We start from the raw sequence: 21,884 nt of genomic DNA on the forward strand, positions 1-21,884 counted from the left end.
TCTACAAAGCTCATCTCCTTAGATGTATGCAGTTGAATTCAGTGGAGGATACTTCTTTCTACATATGTATGAAAGACTAATTCCTGACCAGTCAGCTGGTCAGAGGCTAGGATTATTCTACACTTTTTCTACAGGGTTGAGAAAAAGAAAAGTATGTTGAAAAAGGTTGTTTCTGATTAAGAAATGTTTTGTTTTTGCTTTTATTTTCACTATTTCATATACACTATGGAAATCTCTTTCCCACTTCTCCATTTCATTGCTAGAATCAAAATCATGTTAAAATAACTGTTATAGTTAAGGTGATGCCTTCCCTTGATTTTGGTATTTCACAAGCAACCTAGACTATAAAGGTGGCAGCTGTTTTTTTGCCTGAAGTCTTTCTGCCAAAATTGACATCCTATCCTGTGACTCAAAGAAAGAGGTATGGTTTGATTACTGGCTAAAGAACTTTGAAGAGAAAGCATCGTGGTGCATAAGGGAATTATACCAGACAAATCGGCAAAAGAGACTCAAAAATGAGTGGAGGAATTCACACCAGCAGGCATGAGGCACCCTGAAGAAATAATTACATAAGAATATTTTCTCAACAGCAGTTAATTGAGTATTTAGCCTTACTCTGGATTTCCATTTAATTCCCACAAAAAATATCACACTTTTATTGATGTCTTCTTTGTAGGATTTACTTTAAAAAAATGGACATATACGAGGGGCACCTAAGTGGTGTAGTTGGTTAAACCTCCAGCTCTTGGTTTTGGCTCAGGTCATGATCTCAGAACCGTGAGATCAAGCTCCATGTCAGGCTCCACACTGAGTGTGGAGTCTGCTGGGATTCTCTCTCCACCTCTTTTGTCCCTCCCACTCGTGCTCTCTCTCTCTAAAATAAATAAATCCTTAAAAAAATAAATAAAAATTAAAAATGGACAAGTATAAGATTTTAATGGACATATAATAGGTTGAAGCTGTCAAATGTTACTATATTTTGAATTTTCTGGATTTTTTTGTTGTTTCTTTAAAAATTGCATTATACATAATATTTGAGTTTCCTGTAACTCTTTCAAGAAATTTCAGGAAGGTTAGTTTGAATTTAAGACATAGACCTAATTGACAAAAGACTACTAAATCTCAGTTTCAGCCTTGATGATGAAGGCTTCACATGATGGAAATATCAGGTTTCTCTCTCTCAAAATTAAACACTCAGACAGCTAGAACTTTATAACACTTTGGTGGTGGTATGTGATTGTTACACTACATTAGATTTTAAAATCTCAATGCTAGTATCATTTCTAAAAGCTTCTAACACTGTAATCTTTAAAACACAAACTAGAGTATAACAATAACATTTCCATGATAAACTAATATAAAAATCTGAAAAATAATTTATATTATTCCTTATGAGTGTACAACCAACCTTCACTAGCAGGAAATAGGCTTATTCTCTAAAAGGAGGTTGAAAGCAAGGGTTGTCTACCCATATCCTTTAGAAAATAAATTCCATTTTAAAAAATAAACATAAATCACTTCTAAATAAATGTATTCAAAGTCTAAAATTAAATATTAAAGTTAAATACTAAACTTAAAAAAAAGTCCAAGACTGAAAAGAAAATACATGTGTGCTAATATTTACTGTAACATTTTGCTTTATAATAAACCATAATGTTAGACAAAATTACTGCTACTTAGGATAGATTATATGATGTTGAGAAAATGGTCATTTTGACTGTTATTAATTACAATTATCTGTCAGAGGATGTCAGAATGCAAAGCAGTGACTTGGTATATATTTGTCATTCTAAACATTGCCTACTTAATGAATATGTAACCAAATTCAGTTGGCATATAAGATTAGGGAATGTCTAGTTTAACTATTAAAGCTATTTTAATCAAGTGTTTTCTGCCCTAGAGTATTTGTGAAACAATAAGTAAATGAGAATATTATTAAAACCAATAGTTTAAATTCATTCAGGCAGCTCTTCCTTCTGATTTAAGGCAGTTCTGAACTAAAAGAGGGTTTTATTTCGGCTATGAATCTTCCATCTCCTCATCTTTTTTTTTTTTTTTAAAGGAGTAAGTTTATCTGAATGACAATTTAGTCCCAAATTATTCAGCATTATTAGACAAGTCTGTTTAGATAGTTTTGGAAGTTTTTAGATATATCCAATCTACCTTCCTTCATAGGAACATAATTGGGTTCCATGTCATCGATAACTATGTGTTGCATAAATGAATGCAGTCACTGTCATTTCTTCCTCTAAAATATATCTCTGATCTATTTCTCCTCACATCTATTACCACTGTCCTGGTTTACTGATATATTTTCCTGAACGATCTCCTTAGCACTTTTGTTTGACTCGGTATGAACTATCCAGAATTTCTTCTGAAAACATTTTTGATACATTTGTGATCATATTACTCTTTCTGTAGTTGTTTCCCTTTTCCCTAATAATTAATTAGGAAATTCTTATTGTGACTTTAAGTTACTGAGGATTCTTACTACCTCATCACGTGTCACAGGTTAGCTCCAATCACATTGATCCTTCTTTTTTTTTATTCCCCCCTCAAAAAAAAACCACTTTTCTTTCCAACAGATAGCCTTGGTTTTGATTTTGTTCTTGCCCTGGAAAATTCTTTCTCTGTTGTAGGATAGTTACTCCTTTCCTCTTCAGATTATCTTACATGTTTCAACTTCCCAGAAAGATCCTTTGTGACTACCATATGCACAATGCATTTCTGTTTTTATACTTTTTCCTTTTCTCCCTATCCCCTATGACACTGTTATTCTCTGTCACCCTACCAGGGCCATCTCATTGCCAACTCCAGGGATTCTGACCCCCCTGGATTCTATGTATAATGAAAGAAGCATAGTTCTCCCTTGGAGATGTGCAACTCATGCTGTATTACTCAGGATCTTGTTAGATTTACACATACAACTGGGTGCATTTTAAATAACTATAATTCTGCATTTACTTGTTTACTCTGGCTTTTTTATCGGCCTGGAAACTCCTTAAGATCAAGAGTCGTATCTGTTTACCTTTGTATAAACAGTCATTGCTTGTAGAAAGCCTTCATTAAATATTTGTTAGATGGATGAATGAATGAAATAACAAGTTGACAGAGATAACATACAGAAAAGAGCAAGATGTAAAATTTCTTTTTCATTCCTGAAAAATGACAGTTTGTCTCTCTTTCTAGGGAAATAAATGTGAAGATCCTTCAGAACATAATATTAGAAACTTGACTAACCCACTATTTTAAAAATTTGGTCCAAGACAGTCTTTCTCCCCGAGCTCTGTCTCCTAAACATTATATTTAAAAGCCTGAAAAGATTTTTTTTAAATTCTTTATTTGACTTTATTTGTTCCAGTTTTATTGAGAATAATTGACATATAGCGTTGTAAACGTTTAAGGTATACAACATAATGATTTGATATTTGTGCATTTTGTGAAATTATCACAAGAAGTTTAGTTAATATCCACCACCTCACAAATGACAAATTCATGGGGTGCCTGGGTGGCTCAGTTGGTTAAGTATCTGCCTTTGGCTCAGGTCATGGTCCCAGGGTCCTAGGATTAAGCTCCACAGTGGGCTCCCTGCTCAGTGGTGAGTCTGCTTCTCCCTCTCCCCATGACTCATGGTCTCTCACTCTCTTGCATGCTCTCTCTCTCTCAAAATCTTTAAAATAAATAAATTCTATTTTCTCTTGTGATGAGAACTTTTAAGATCTACTCTTTTAGCAACGTTTTTATATGCATTTTGTATGCAATACAAAATTATTAATCATAATCACCCTGTTGTACATTACATCCCCAGAACTTATTTGTCTTATAATTGGAAGTTTGTACCTTTTGATCACCTTTATCCATCTCCTCCACCCTCTACCCCCCACCTCTGGCAAACATAAATCTGATCTCTGTCTCTGTGAGTTTATTTTTTTGTAAATTACACATGTAAATGAGATCATAACTATTTGACTTTCTCTGTCTGACTTACTTCACTTAGCATAACGCCCTCAAGTTACATTTATATTGTCACCAATGTCACAAATGCCTTCTTTTTACGGCTGATTTTAAATTCTTAAATATTAACCTAAGATACTGTGGGCAAAAATTCTGAAGTAGAAGTCATCCAAAGAGGAATGTTAAGTGGGAATGAAATTCAATATAAGTACATTTTCTAAGATCTGGTTTTAATTTTGGTGACAATAATTTCAATCTGCTGTGTGGAAGATTTTGACAAATGGTAAGATTAGGGAGCCATTTGTGTTGAGAAACACACACACATACATACACACAACACATGCAAATATTTCTTGGCCAGGCAAAGAATGGATAATGGTAATATTAGTAGCTAGGTAAATATCCTTCCAGTATTATATCTTTATTCTGTATTTTTGATGTTTTTATTCCTTTATTGTGTGGGACATTGATGTTTGTTAAATTAACTCTCATTGTTGGAAAAGGACACTTTGGTTGGAAAATTTAACTACTGAGAAATATTTTAAGTAGTTAACAAAAAGGTGTAAGGAAAAAGATAGGATGTCCCCTTACAGCAGTAAATCACAGCTCCCTCCCAATTTTATTTAAGCTTTATCATTCAACATTACCATGTGCAGATTTTTGGCAATGCTTAACAATTTTTACATATATACCTTATACAATAAACATTTATTGCAAACTGTCTCATATCAGCTGTAGTTGATTCAATTTAGCTTGGTTGGTATAGTGGTAGTTTACCATTGGAAAACTCTTAGGCACAGACTAAGCAGAAGGGAAAAATGATAAGGTGCATTTAAGTTCAACTTAATTCCGAGCCATTTAGAGGTACAATTGTAATAGTCCAGAGTTAGCAAACTATCCCCTAGGGCCAAATGCAGCCTACCTTCTGTTTTCATGAAAACCAACAGACAAAAAACAAAATAAAACAAACAAACAAAAAACCCCAAAAAGCAAAACAAAACAAAAAACCCAAAACAGAAAACAAACAGAAACATCTGTCTATATCTAATAGGTAGATATTGGAAAAAAGCCATATTCGTTTGTTTATGCCTTGCCAAGGGCTGCTTTTGCACTACAGTGGCAATATTTAGTTCTGACAAACACTATCTGGCCCCAAAGCTTAAAATATTTACTATTTAGTCCTTTAAAGAAGTTTTCCAGCCCCTGTCATACTTTGACTTTTATGTCAAATGACACTGGATACTTTGATAATATGTTCTGTTAAGAATTTTCCAAGGGCTCTGCATATTGTTACAGGGCTTAAAAATGAAACATCTCTCATTTGTTGCACTAAGACAGCCATCAGCTAAAAAATGTGGGGGTCTCCTGATTGGATTAGGGGGGCACCAAATGGAGGACGACCTAATTGGGTGGAGGCTTGTGGCGTGGGTGATGAAGGAATTCACCCAAGGCAGAACTAAGGAGATAGAAGTTTATTGAATACACTGCAAGGAAGCAGCAGGCAGGACAGCAATGGAGAGACTGTCTGCCCACGAGTCTGTGGTGGGGGCTATAGATAACGGAGAAAGGTGTGGAGGTATGGAAACGTATGCCATTCTCCTTTATTGATACCTGTGTCTGTCTGTAAGCCGTTGGTCACCTAAGGCTTATGGGTATTTTGAGGTGGGTCTCCTAATGGGCCTGTTTGTATTCAGTCAGGGTTTGGGGTCACTGTGGGCCCTTCTACCATACTCGGGTTTCCATTATTCAGGTTGGTTGCCTTAAAGCAGCCTTCACAAACTATCTGGACAACCTGAAAAAGTGAATCATCTTTCAGAAGGCCTATTTTCAACTCCCTCTATGTGTGACAGCACTGAATCTAGAATAGCGATAAAGAATGAAGAATTGGGTCAGGAATAGTTGATGGTGTTTGAAATGAAAATCAGTGTCAGGTGGGAGTTCAGTAAACACATGGAAATTTTGGCCTTCACAGATCCCCATACTCAGAAATACAGATGGGAGACAGCAATACATCAGACACAGGTAGATACAGGAAGCTGGGATAAAAGCATCTCAGGAATTGCACATCCAGGTGAGAATAAAAACACTAAAGGAAGACTGTGTGGGCGGTGGACATTCAGAGAGAAAACCAAGAAATAAGACCTCCTGGAAACAAAGTACAAGAGACAATGTGAGGTGAAATAAATGGGAGCTGCCAGAGCAGTCTTGTTACTGTTGACTGAGAAAGATTTCACAGACAATTGAAGCAAACAGGCATTTATTTGGGCAATTAGAATTGCAATTCAGGAAACACAGATTTATGTAGAAATCTTGACTCTAGTTTCAAGGAAGACAAAAGGGGCAGGGGGAGGGGATGGAAGGAGTTGTAAAGGTGGAAGTCATGAGTCCCTTTCTCATTTAGGTCTTCTGGGCAAAACAGTGATTGAAACGAGATTAACTGGGATTGGTTGGGTTAATATGCAAATGAAGGATTGGACCTTGTCAGAGTTTGGCTCCTTTTGAAGCGAAGAATAGAGTGATTCAGGTGTCAAGGTGAGGAGGGAGTGAAGTCCAGACTGAGGGCTTAACATCTGGGAAAAAGTTTGTGGTTCTTCTGAGGCGAACTTACATGAATCCTTCTCTTATGGCCTCCCAACCTTCATGCATTCATGCATGCATTCATTCATTCATTCATTTATTTATTTTAGGATTTTATTTGTTTATAAGAGAGAGTGAGAGAGCGCACAAGCGCGGGGGGAGAGACAGACTCTCCACCAAGCAGGCAGCCCTATGTGGGGCCCGGGACCCCGAGATCATGAACTGAGCTGAAGGCAGACCCTTAACCGACTGAGCCACTAGGTGCCCACTCCCAACCATATTTTAAAAGATACTTTCTTAGCTGGGCTTGCTTACTCCATTTTGAAATCTCATTTTACATTATTGAAGCTCCCATAATGAAAAGACCGAATCAGGAACTTAGGACAGGCAAGCCTCTGATGCTATTGGTCATTTTCCAAACAGCGTTCTTGCCTTGTGTTGCCCTCACCACAAGGGGCACCCTCTCCCCCCACTCAACTAGGCGCTCCTTCGGACTTTTCCTGTTTTCATCCTTACTCTCCTCTTTACCCATTCTTAGAAATAGTTATCCAGTGCCTCACTGGCTCAGTCAGTTGAGCATCTGCCTTTTGCTCAAGTCTTGATCCTAGGGTCCTGGGATGGAGCCCCATATGGGGCTCCCTGCTCAGCAGGGAACCTGCTTCTCCCTCTGCCTCTCATGCTCTCCCTGCTTGTGCTCTCTCTCTCTCTCTCAAATAAATAAATAAAAACTTGAAAAGAAAAAAAAGTTGTCTTTTGAATTAACTGGCTAGTCACTTGAAACTACTTTTGCGACCTCGCTCCAGCTGAGCCAGAATGACTTTTGGTCTCTTAGCTTTGATTTGTTTTGGATCTTCTATTCAGTATTCCGACTTGAATTCAGTCGAAAGTGATGAGGGGACACTTGTTTCACCCTTTATTTTTCCATACAGGCTTCGTATGTAATAGAACGGTGATTCTTAATTCTACTAGTTCTGATGTTCATCTTTAATAACTGTGATATAAAGTCCCCTTTAGAGTTCTAATGGAATTCACAAAGATTATTACGTACTTATTTGTATTACTTAAAAATCAATATAATGTCCTAACAGTAATTGACAAAAGTAATAAAAAATATGACTGTAATTGCCATTCAGTATGTAAATGCCTTGGCATGGGTACATTAGAAAATGTAGTGATATGACCATATGCTTGTTCATTTAGATAAAATGAATATTAATGAATCAGCCATCAATTCAAAATGATGGTTGTATTGATGACTCAGATACCCAAAACTGGCACTGCTACTCATGCTGTGATTTTTCTAAAGGTGAACAACTCATGTTAAAATTATAAGCAAAATAAAATGCAATATTCAATTTATATGGTATTATATTCCTTGAAAATTTAATGAAAATTAAAATTTACATAAACTGTGGGTTTAAAGGTTTATAGAGTTATATATGTTTTAGGATTGCATTTCTGTAAACTGTTTTCTGTATTAATATGCACAAATATATTTGAAACTGCCATGGAATGCAAGGTAATGTTTTGTCATGTGGGATATTCCAAGAGTACTACAGAGATACCAGCATCCTTGTCTGTTACTTCCCTGCCCTTGACAGCAGTGCCCTCCTCACTGTGACAATAAAAAACACCGTGAGGACTTTTGCCCCATTAAGGTAGAATGAGGAGCAAAGAACATGGAGTCCCTGATCAGCCTTCCTGTGTTGCCTGCTCCTATCTTCATGCTGTAGTTTTGCATTCCGAACTAGAGAGATTCACTATGGAGAATAAGAATCCTGGGAAAATTTCAGAAGTAAAATGATATTTTTGGCATAATTTGTTTCTATGGCTTAAATTTACTAGGGATTGAAGGTGGAAACAGGAGAAGGGTTAATTATGACTGGAGGAAGCACATCAGTAAGAATCAGGACAGGTCTGGGACATGAGATAGCATGGCCATGTAAGTTTATATAGACAACTATTTCATAATTGTTGACATAATACTAAGGTCAACATTTAGCTTAGAGAGGTGCTCAATAAATATTCATCAATAATTAACCAGTGGTTTTAGATGAAAGAGGCAGAATGGTTGTTGACAACTTCATTGGTTTGTATTTAGAATTTCTGTTCAAAACATTGATAATGAGGGACGCATAGGTGGCTCAGTCAGTGAAGTGGCTGACTTTTGATTTTGGCTCAATCATGATCTCAGGGTCCTGGGATCCAGCCTCACCTCAGGGTCCCTACTCAGTGGGAAGTCTGCTCAAAGATTCTTCCTCTCTCTCTGCCCCTCCCCCAGGTCTCAGGTGCTTGCTCTCTCTCAAATAAATAAATCCTTTTTTTTTTTTTTTTAAGACATTGATGATGATACCAATAGCCCAAGAACAACTAATGCATTTTCCAGGGGATGTTGAAGATTATATTCATGAATTTGCCTTCTATTTAAATTCTAATTAGAAAGCAAATGTAGATAAGTTTATTTCTGTTTCATGCCTGAAGCACAGGTGTTATCAGCAAAAACCGTGAAGTTTCAGAGGTGAAATACAAAAGGGTAAAATTCCAACATACTTGTGAAATTCAAGAGGATTTTACTGATTAATCTACTTCTGAAACCTGAAATAAATGCGTAACACAGAAATAACAGAAAAGCAAGTGGTATGTGAATTAGAAACTGAAACACAGGATAATTCATGAATTTATAATATCTTTATCTGTGGAACTTTCTTTCAAAAAAATTTAACCAGTCTTTATAACCTTCTATTTTCTTCCTACTTTTATCCTTATCCTTACCACACATGTTAAATCCTAAATATTTTTCCAGTTTTCCCCAAATAATGTGTCTTTGTGGGAAGATTTTTTAAAATTCTGCCAACTTTACTATCAGTTTCAGCATTTCAATTATGTCTCATAGTATGAAGTACTGTTTGTTAGAAAAGCTTGTTTTAAAATTTCACACGAAGCGATGTCTATTGAAGTCGTCAGGATGATCAGAGATGGTGAACTTTAGTTTTCAATGGCATAATCACTACTCTTCCTAAAAGATCAAAAAGATAATACTCAAGAGAATGTGGCATATTTGTAGGTAAAAGAGACATGTATCATGGAAACCCATGTGGTGGACATCTGGCCACACCTCCTTTAAATATACTGTGGAATACCATCTGAAGATTAAGCAAGAAATGGACAAAGCAAAAAGAGAAGCTAGTCCTGAGTCTTTCAGTCAGACCTGGGATAAATCACTTAACACATGTATCCATTTCCTTGTTTTTAAAATGACAAAATGCTTTTCTTCTCTCAGAAAATTGAGTAACTAGAAGTCTTTAAATGAGGCTTTTGAGTCTTATTTTATTAATAAAGTGTTATTTTTCCTCTAAGAATAATGATTCTGCAGCACATGTCCCCCAAACCACTATCCATCAGGAAGTGAGAAAGCATTCATAATGGTTGCCTTTATTTCAAATGATTTATTGTTAATGCTGAATATATTTCTTAATGACTCCACAGCTTGAACAGTGCTGTGAAACCACTAAACTTGATGTTTGAAATTTATTTTTCTATTCAGATGAAATTTCAAGTATGCTACAAGCTATTAAAGTGTAGGGAAAACCCTTTGTTCCTATTTATACCTTTTACAAACTTTGAAAAATATATCACTACCTCTCCAACATGAAATAGACTCCAGCTGGGAAATTATGTTAGAGCAATACATGGGTACTGACTCAGGTTGAAAAGCTGGCTGCAGAAATGACCTAGGAACTTTTTAAGGCAGCACACAAGAAAAACATTGACACTACAGAATTTGGACAAAACTGGGTATTATTAGGCAGAATGACATCCGACTTGGCTATGAGAGAGAAGCAACAATTCTCATGAAAATTATCTGCAAAGGAAATGCTAAGAAAAAATAGGAAAATTTAAAAAAAAACACAGAAGAGGTCTGGACATTTGTAGATTTAAACACTTAATTGGCTGGCGCCTGGGCCTTCCTTTCATAGAGAACTGTTGAGTGTGGACCGTGGATATCAGGTACAGCGCAGGATTCTCAGGCTGTGCTTGCTATTTTATACCATTTCCAGTCCAAGAGCTTACCTGTCCCTGGTTCATGAAGTTCATACAAAATACCTTCATACATTTCACTAAACAGCAAATTCAGTTAATGTGGGTTTGGATTATCATTTCTCAAGCAACTCTTCTATTAGATAACTCTGCTTTTTGTTAGTTCACAACTTTCCCGGGAGCTTCCCAGGTATGATCTGAAATCAGATACCATTTGCTGAGAATAGGAAGAAGCTGAAGAAAGAGGCAAGCCGCTTCAGATTGGTAGGTGGTAGACATAACAAACCAACCAACTTGTTGATGAGGCTTATCTTGGGTGCTGCAAGATGACTAGATCTCTGTACCTGCCCACTAGAATCTTTAAAAGATTATATAAAAGATCTGAAGTGGGTCCCGTCATGTACAGGAAACCTTAACTAGCTTCAGTCATGTACTCAGTCCTGATAGCCTTTACACCACATTTCAATCTCAAGGCTGTATCCTTGGATAAGCTTCTGGGAATGGGAAAAGCAGACAGAACACACATTCCAAGGACAGGGGAGTTTGGGGTGTGGGATGACTCCAGTTGCCCAGGGCTAGTTCACAGATCAATTAGTGGTCATGTCTTCCTGATGACCTCCTCCAGCACTTTCATGTTTTTCCTCCCCATTACACACACATGCACATATTGATTTTTAAATTTAGGATATCTTATATCTTCCAATATCTTCCAATATAATAGAGGTCACATTTCTTATACGGAATTATATTCATATACATATAATAAGCTATAATCAGTAATGAGGAAGGTTAGAGCTGAATATTAAAATCAGCCAATCAAGGAACGTGAGTTGTTCAATATTGTTCTGTTATTTTCTGACAATGAGAAACAGAGCCCCAAGATGCTCTCATTCAGCTCAGTATTTTTCCATGTACAGCTCTTTGCAGAAGAGAGGATTGCTGCTAAATAATTACTAGTACACATTTTGTAACTTCCTATTTAGTTCTGTTGGTAACATGAAAATCAATACGAATACCATTAATCCTCAAAGCTAGTAACACTGGTCTTTATAATGATTATTTTAAAGTCTTTTTTAATACCTGATACAGAGATTCACATTAAATATATATATAGGATCAGGGTAATGCTGGCCTCATAGAATGAGTTTGGAAGTTTTCCTTCCTTTTCTATTTTGTGAAACAGCCTCAGACTTCATCAAGATAAAAGGCTTTTGCACAACAAAGGAAACAGTCAACAAAACTAAAAGGCAGAACGGGAGAAGATACCTGCAAATGATATATCAGATAAAGGGCTAGGATCCAGATCTATAAAGAACTTATCAAACTCAACACCCAAAAAACCAAGTAATCCAGTCAAAAAATGGGCAGAAGACATGAACAGACATTTCTCCAAGAAAACGTTCAAATGGCCAACAGACATGTGAAAAAAACGCTCCACATCAATTGCCATCAGGGGAATACAAATCAAAACCACAATGAGATACCACCTTACACCAGTCAGAATGACTAAAATTAACAAGTCAGGAAACAACAAATGTTAGCAAGAATGTGGTGAAAGGGGAACCCTCTTATACTGTTGGTGAGAAAGCAAGCTAGTATAGCCACTTTAGAAGACAGTATGGAGATTCCTCAAGAGGTTAAAAATAGAGGTATCCTATGATCTAGCAATTGCACTACTAGGTATTTACCCCAAAGATACAAATGTAGTGATCTCAAGGGGTACCTGCACCCCAGTATTCATAGCAGCAATGTCCACAATAGCCCAACTGTGGAAAGAGCTGAGGTATCCATTGGCAGATGAATGGATAAGGAAGAAGTGGTATAATTATATACATATATTTATACACAATGAAATATTACTCAACCATTAAAAAGAATGAAATCTTGCCGTTTGCAACAACATGGATGGAACTAGAGGTTATTATGCTAAGTGAAATGAGAGAAAGACAAATACCATATGATTTCACTCATGTGGAATTTAAGAAACAAAATAGATGAACCTAGGGGAAAGGAAGGAAAAATAAGATGAAAGGTGAGAGGGAGGCAAATCATAAGAGACGCTAAACAAACTGGGGTTTCCTAGAGAGGAGGTGGGTGGGGGAATGGATAATTGGGTAATGGGCATTAAGAAAGGAGGGTGCTTGATGTAATGAATGACCACTGGGTGTTATATGCAATGACAAATCACTAAATTCTACCTCTGAAACTAATTAAAAAAAAAAATGCAGGTGTATGTGACAGCAGTGAAAATGGGAACTCTGGGGGTCCATTCCTCTCCCAAAATACTAAAAGATGAAGTAAACACTGATTGAATTAACTTTACCACAATTCAGAGAGATAGTCAAAGGTTTAGAGCAACCAAACAAATGCTTAACTAGGAAAGAGACAATTTAAATGTAGTAGAAGATCTCTGTGGAATTTTCACTCCATTCTTCTCCTTAGTACAGCGCAGATCTTGAAGATGGCAGCTCAAATTCCCAGTGTGTTTATCTGATTTCTAAATGAGTGGAGCAGACCTTGTTCCCAAGAAATATTCTTTGTTTCAACCTGACAGATTTCCAAAAGGACTAGTGCAAGGGGCTTTTCTTTGCTTTGACTAACCGGGAATTCTGTCAGACAGGAAAGGCTATGAAAAGATTGAGAAACAAATGAAAAGCTTTTGCCTTCCATGGCAAAACATAATAATTGGGACAACTGACACATAGAATGTCCAGGAGGAACAATATGGGAAGTGAGAGTTTTGGGGAGTAAGGGGTTTGAAAAGCTTCAGCATAAACTGGGGCAACTAGAAAGCCATGCACATAACTTGGGCAGGACACAAGCTGAAAAAAGACTTGAGGAAACCTCAAGACTTAACTGGGCTTATCTTTAAGCTCAGCGTGAGCAGCAGGTAAATTCTAAGGTCAAGTTGAAAATGGGCTGCCTGCAACCAAGAATTCTCTTTCCCAGAAGAGTTGTCAATCAGAATTGAAGAAGAGATAGAAAATTTTCTGAACAAATGAAGGTGAAGAGTTCATCATCATTCAAGTGGCCTTACAACAAATACTAAAGGGAGTTCTTCAAGCTAAAAGAAAGGATAATGATTAGCAACAGGAAAACATTAAAATATAAAACTCACTGATAATGGTAAATGTATAGTTACATTCAGAATACTCTGTTATAATGGTGGTGGATAAATTATAAGTCTAGTCTGAAGGTTAAAAAATGAAAGTATTAAAGCTGTAACTACAACAATTTGTTAATGGATACATGATGTAAAAAGATGCAAATTATGACAGTAAAAACATAAAATGTTGGAGAGAGAGATTTTCTACGCATTTGAAATAAAGTTGTTATCATCTTCAAAAGACTGTTATAAATATATTTTATGTAAGTCTCACAGTAACCATAAAGCAAAAGCCTATAGTAGATAGATACAAGATAAAGAGAAAGGAATCAAAGCATGCCAATATAGAAAATCATCAATTCAAAAAGACAGGAAAAAAGGGGAAAAATTGTAAAATAACCAGAAAAAAATGACAATGTCATAGTTATATGTATTGATAATTACTTTAAGTGTAAATGCACTAAATTCTTCATCCAAAAGACGGAGTGGCTGAATGGGTAAAGAAATAATGACCGTACTATGTGCTCCTTACAAGAGACTTACCTCAGCTTTATTTTTTTTTAAGCTTTATTCATTCACTTGAGAGAGAAAGAGAGAGAGAGAGCACTCAAGCACGCAGAGTGAGAGGGAGAAGCAGACTTCCTGCTGAGCAGGGATCCCAATGTGGGGCTCGATCCCAGGACCCTGGGATCATGACCAGACCCAAAGGCAGATGCTCAACTGACTGAACCACCCAGGTTCCCCTTACCTCAGCTTTAAAAATGCATATACTGAAAGTGAAGGATATGAAAAGATTCAAATGGAGACCAAAACAGAACCAGGGTAGCTACTTATCAGACAAAATAGACTTTAATTCAAAAGCTGTAGCAAGAGACAAAGAAGTTTACTATATAATGATAAAGGGGTCAGTTCACCAAGAGGCTATGAAAATTATAAATATACCAAATGTTCAATATCAGAACACCTAAATATATTAGATGATTATTTATAATGGCATCCAAACGAAAATACATAGAAATAAATTTAACCAAGGAGATGAAAAATCTCTACTCTGAACACATTGATGAAAGGAATTTAAGAGGGCACCTGGTGGCTCAGTTGGTTAAGGGACTGCCTTTGGCTCAGGTCATGATCCTAGGGTGCTGGGATTGAGTCCTACATCGGGCTCCCCCTGCTCTGCAGGGAATCTGCTTCTCCCTCTCCCTCTGCCTGCCACAACCCCTGCTTGTGCATGCTCTCTCTCTCTGTCAAAAAAAACGAATAAAATCTTGAAAGAAGAAAAAGAAAGAAAGAAAGAAAGAAAGAAAGAAAGAAAGAAAGAAAGAAAGAAAGAAAAAGAAAGAAGAGAGAAATCGAAGACACAAATAAATGGTAAGATATTCAGTGTTCATGGATTGAAACAATATTTTTTAAATGTCCATACTTCTCAAACCAATCTGCAGGTTCAGTGTCTCCCTATCAAAATTCAATTGCATTTTTCTCAGGAAAAAAAAAAATCCTAAAACTTAATATGGAATCACAAAAGACCCAAATTGCTAGAGCAATTTTGAGAAAGAACAAAGCTGGAGGCATTCCACTTCCTAATTTCAAACTATATTACAAAGCTATAATACTCATAACATACAATTTTAGCATTAAAAACAAGCGTGTATATCAGTGGAAAAGAATAGAGAGCCCAGAAATAAGCCCAACAGCAGCAGAATGCATATTCTTCTCAATTATACACAGAACATTCTCCAGCATACACCATACGTTAGGCCACAAAACAGGTCCTAATAAATTTTAAAATATTGGAATAATTCAAATTATCTTTTCTATTACAGTTAGAATGTGATTAGAAATCAATAACAGAGGAAAAATTGAAAAATTCACAAGTAGTGGAAATTTAAAGATCCACTCACACAACATCAAGGCCAAAAAGGAAATACTTTAAAATAAATGTAAATGATAAACCGACATACCAAAATTTATGGGATTCAGTGAAAGCAGGCTTCAGAGAGAAATTTGTAGCAATAAATGCCAATATTTAAAAAAAATCAGTAACCAAACTTAATACCTTTAGGAATTAAAAACAAAACTCAAAGCTAGAGACAGGAATGAAATGATAAGTATAAGAATGAAGATAAATGAAATGGAGAATAGAAAAATCAATGAAAACCAAAATTTAGTCCTGTGAAAAGATAAAATTGACAAAGTTTTAGCTAGACTAAGAAGAAAGATTAAATTACTAAACTTGGAATTTCAAATAGGAATATTACTATTGATTTAATGGAACTGAAAAGGATTATAAGAGAGACTATGAACAAGTATATGCCAGCAAGTTAACTCAGATGAAATCAACAAGTTCATTGAAACACAGAAACTATGAAAACTTGATTCAAGAAAAAAATACAGACCTACAAAAAAAGAGAAGGAAAGAAAGAAAAAAGGAGGACGGAAGAAAGACAAGAAAAAACGAATCTGTCATCAGAACCTCTCTCAATAAATAGGTCAAATTCTACCAAATATTTTAATAATTAGCAAGCTCTCCTTCTCAATCTCTTCCAAAAAAATTAAAGAGGATGGAACGCTTCCTAACTCGTTCTATGTGAGTTCTAACTTAATCAGTCCAAAGCCAGATAAAGACATCACAAGAAAATTACAGTAATAGAGATGCAAAAATCCTCAACAAAATACTAGTCAGTTGAGTCCAGCAACATATTAAAGTGATACTATGACCAAGAAGGACTTATTCCATGAAAGCAAACATGATTCAACATAGGAAAGTCACTCAGTGTGTAATGTACCACATTAATAGAATGAAGGAAAAAAAGTCATCTCAATTTTTACAGAAATGCCTTTGGCAATATTCAGCGTACCTTCATGATAAAAACACTTACCTAAGAATAGAGGGAACTTTCTGAACAGGGTAAAGCCCCCGTATTAAAACCCCATGGCTAACATCATATGTGTTTAAGTTTCCAAGGCTGCTATAAGAAAGTACCATAATCTGGGTGGCTTAAAATGAGGGGAATTGATTCTTTCACAGCTCTGGAAGCTAGAAGTCCAAAATTAAGGTGTCAGCAGGACTATATTCTAAGATTCTGAGTAGAATCTTTTTGCTTCTTTCTAGCTTCTGGTGGTGGTTGTCAATCCTTGGCTTTTTTTGGCTTGCAGCTGAGCCAGTCTCTGCCTTTGTCACCACATGGTGTTCTTCTTGAGTGTCCTTCTTATATGATCCTCTTCTGATAAGAACACTGTAATACTTCATTAGGGATCTACCCTACTCTAGTATGACAAAACCTTAACTAATTACATCTGCAAAATCCCAATTTCCAAATAAGGTCACATTGTGAGGTTCTGGGTGTCAAACCTAAATGTACCATTGCTTTGTTTTGTTTTGTTTTTTGTTTTAGGGGCTATAATTCAATTCATAACACTCAATGGTGAAAGACTGAACACTTCCTTCCTTCGTTCAGGAGTAAATAAAGGATGACAGATACTTGCTCTTGCCATTTTTATTCAGAGTTGTACTAGAAGTTGTAGTCAGAACATTTGGGCAAGAAAACAAAAGGCATTTAACTAGGAAAGAATGAGGCAAAATGATCTCTATTCATTGACAGGATCTTATATGTAGAAAACTCTTAACACACACACACACACACACAGTATTAGAGCTAATACATGAATACTGTGGTTTCAGGATTCAGATTAGCATAGAAAAATAAGTTGTATTTCTATATACTACCAATGAATAATCCAAAAGCAAATTAAGAAATTCCATTTACTGTAGTGTTAATAAAATAAATTTAACCAAGGAGATGCAAGACTTATATGCTGAAAACTACAAAAAAATTAAAGATCTGAATAAATGGAAAGATATTTTGTGCTCATAAATTGGAATACTTAATTATTATAAAGATGGCAGTACTCCCCAAAGTGATCTTCAGATTCAGTGCAATCCCTATCAAAATATCAACGGCTTTTTTTTTTGCATAAATAAAAAAAACAATACTAAAGTTAATATGGAATTGCAAGATACCCTGAAGTCAAAGCAATCTTCGAAAAAAAAAAAAAGGCTATCAACAACAAAGTTGAAGGACTCACACTTCCCAATTTGAAAATTTACTACAAAGTTCTAGTAAACAAAAATTGTAGAAATGATGTTATGCAATTATGGCCAATTGATTCTTTTTTTTTTTTTTTCTTTTTTTTTTTTAAGAGTTCACTGCCTGGTTCAAAGGCTATTTCTACTCTTAACTAGCTGAGTGACCTCGGACAGCTAACTTTCACTCTCTGCCTCAGTCACTGTTCAATACCAAGCTGAGAGGTTTTGTTTTGTTTTGTTTTGTTTTGTTTTTTAAGATTTTATTTATTTGTTTGACAGAGAGACAGCCAGCGAGAGAGGGAACACAAGCAGGGGGAGTGGGAGAGGAATAAGCAGGCTCCCAGTGGAGGAACCCGATGTGGGGCTCAATCCCGGAACACCCGGATCATGTATGGCCAATTGATCCAGACAGGGATACCAGACTATTCAATGGGGTAAGGACAGTCTCTTTAACAAATTGTATTGGGAGAAGTGAGTATCTAAATGCAAAATAATGAAGTTGGACCTTTCCCTTACACCATAGAAAAAACTACCTCAAAATGGAAAGATAGACCTAAATATAAAAGCTGACATGATAAAACTCTTAGAAAAAAACCATCTGGGTAAACTTTATAACATTGGATACAGCAGTGGTTTCTTAGATATAACATCAAAAACATAGTGGCATGTTGATCAAAAGAGTGAGAAGACAATCCAAGGAATAGAATAAACAATTTGCAAATCATAACTGGTAAGGATCTTGTCACTGAATAAAGATCTCTTTCAGCTCAACAACAAAAAGACAGTTAAAAACTGGGCAAAGGTCTTGAATAAATGTTTCTGCAAAGAAATATACAAATGGTGAACAAACATATGAAAAGATGCTCACAGAATTAAGAAAATAAAAATCAAGTGAGATATCATTTCATACTCACTTGGTAGGGTGAATTTTTTTAAAAGAAGGAAAATAATGTTGGCAAAGATATGGAGACGTTGGAACTCTTTTTCATTACTGACGAGAGTGTGAAATGGTGCAGCAATGTGGAAAATCATTTGATGGTTTCTCAACAAGTTAAATATAGAATGACCATTGGATGCAGCATTTTTCACTCCTAGGTGTATACCCCAAATAATTAAAAGTGTGTATTCAAACAAATACTTGTACATTAAGAATCATAGCAGCACTATTCACGATAGCCAAAAGGTGGAAACAGCCCAAGTGTTCATCAGCTGATGGGTAAAGCAAATGTAGTGTATCCATGTACGGTAATATTAACCAGGCATAAAAAAAAGGAATGAAATACTTGGCACAACATGCATGAATCTCAAAAACGTTATGCTAGAAACTAGACACAATATTATATAATTCCACTTACATGAAATACCCAGATTAGGTAAATTCATAGAGACAGAAAACAGACTAATAATTCCTGGGGCTGAGGATAGGAGGAAAAGGGAAATGACTGCTTATTGAGTGTACAGGTTTTCCTTTGGAGTAATGAAAATATTTTGGAGCTAAATATACCCTTGGAAATTATATTTTGTATTTTTAAGTAAGGTGAAGTTTGCAGCAATTTATTTACCTTTGGCAATTAGCTTTCTTAGTACGTATTTTCTAGAAATTTTATGTGGAGGTATTTTATTTAGACCACAGCCACTGAATAAAATAACACATTCCAGAGATCAATTAATCTTATTCTGATAAAAGGAAATTTTATTGGGAGCCAGCATTAAGGGAAATTGTTGAAATTACTTGCAGGCAGTGTATTACAAAGATAAATAGAAATGTTATGATAGTGTGCCTGTCTCTCCTATGGTCTATAAAGGGAAAGAGAAAAAGAGAAGTTTATAATTTCCATGATAAACCTAAAAAGCAAACTACCTGTAAGATAATAATTTATTCTCTGTCTTCTACAAGTGGGTTGAGCTGGGACTTCACATTTCTTCATTTCCCACAGAATTAGCAATCTAGCTGGGACATGTTCTTTGCTTTGTGATGGCAGAAGCATGAGAAAGCAAGCCAAAACCCGTGAGGCTTCTCAAGTCTTAGTTTTGAAACTGCTGCACTCTCATAAGTCCAAATTCAAAGTCAAGAGACAAGTATCCTAATAATGATAAGGTTATAGTAAGGATGTGGACGTAACATGTGGTGACATTTGGTGCAGTGATTTAGTTTACTAAAGGAAGTATAGTGCCTTGTTTGTTTTTACCCCAAACATGGCATAGTGACTACTACCCAGCAGCTAAGTGATAAAAGTGTGTTTAAGTGAATGAAATCAAAGCATTATTTTTTTACTCAATTTTGCATTGAGTGTTATTGATCAATAGACACTGGCTCTGGTTAACTTGAAATGGGGAAAAATTTCTTTAGCTCACAGAATTGATAGGAAGTTTGGGGGAGAAAAGTCTAAGAAAAATACAGGAAAAAGGATAACATGAACAGGAAATAATCAGGTCTGTCTGGGTAGTATTGCTAAAATTAGTCAGTACATGTGGGTATTTGCACCATATACTCTTTGAGGGTAGGGTTTTTTAAATCTCTTTCGTATACTGACTCCAATCTCTAGTGCCTGGCACAGAGTAGAGACTTAACAAAGTCACAAATACACATTTAATGAATTAACAAATACACATTTAATGTTTTCATCCTTATATAGTCTAGTCAGATTTAAAGTTTGGGGAGATGGAGGGGGCGCCTGGGTGGCTCAGCGGTTAAGCAACTGCCTTCGGCTCAGGGCATGATCCCGGCGTTATGGGATCGAGCCCCACATCAGGCTCCTCCGCTATGAGCCTGCTTCTTCCTCTCCCACTCCCCCTGCTTGTATTCCCTCTCTCGCTGGCTGTCTCTATCTCTGTCAAATACATAAATAAAATCTTAAAAAAAAATAATAAAGTTTGGGGAGATAGAATCTGGCTGCCTAAATTAAGTCATATGCCTATCACATGACGACTGACTCACCTTGATTTACCATCCTGTGGAATTGATATATTGTTCCCAGAAATTGGATGATTATAATGATTTAAATGCTACAAATGTACGCTAAACTGATAATATTACCAGCCTGCTTAAAAATCTGATGACTCATAGTTGTATCTTTATGGCAGTGCTCGCGTCTTCCCCGTGAGTGTCTTCAAAACCTGGTAATGTTGTTTTTTTCCAAGCTTAGTTGATACCGCTGTCTTCTTTACATCTGAGTCTCAAGCCTTTCTAAATGTACCATAAGCATGCTTTTGTAATATATTGGTTAGAGTCGAGGCTAAGGTACTATTACAAGAAGAACGATAAGTACAATAGCTCACACGAGGTAAAATTTTACTTCTCTCTCACATAACAGTATAAATTTAGGCAGATAATCCAAAGTGGACAGGGACCATGTTTCCATTGTTTCCCAGGGTAGAACCCTCATCTTCATGGTTAAAACTAACTCAGTATTGTATGCATTTCAATATAGAAAGGAGAAAATATAAGAAGTAAAGAATAAGCAACTGTTTAAAAAAGGATGCGAGCTGAAAGATACAAACGTGACTTCTGCTCACCTCCTATTGTCCTAAACATAGTCACGTGGGCACATCAAGCCAGATAAAAATATTTGAGAACAGCAACAAAAAAGGAAGCCACAGATGTTATGTGGCTGCTAAAAGAAAAAAATAATAATTGTAGAATTTATGAAAAGAAAGTGGAAATGGATACTGGAGGGCACTTAATAATCTCTATCACACATATTGTTATATATCTTCTCTTCCTGAAATGCTATACTTCCTCTTCCCTGTGCCTGTGGCATCTATGAGTGCCTTCTATTCTGGGAAACTTGCCCCAACTTCTCATAAAGATTTAGTTGTTACATTTTAGAACTTTAGTACCTACCTTGAAACTTACCACTTATTCCTCCATTTCCTTGAAGGCAAAGTACCTACATATATTTTTATTTGCAGAGGCTAGATCAGTATATTTTTTGTTGAAAAATCAACATGACTTATGAGTGTATTTTAACTCCAGTTTACCATCAGATCACAAAATATCATTCATGCTCTTTAGTAAAGTGGTGGTATTTCTGGAAACATTTATTAGGAATAGGAACTACTGTACAAGGAATTTTTGCCTTCAACTTTAGTCTCTTAAATGGATTTTTTGAGGCTTAATGA

The sequence above is a fragment of the Ailuropoda melanoleuca genome, chromosome 8, assembly GCF_002007445.2.
Source record: "Ailuropoda melanoleuca isolate Jingjing chromosome 8, ASM200744v2, whole genome shotgun sequence".
Taxonomy (NCBI): Eukaryota; Metazoa; Chordata; class Mammalia; order Carnivora; family Ursidae; genus Ailuropoda; species Ailuropoda melanoleuca.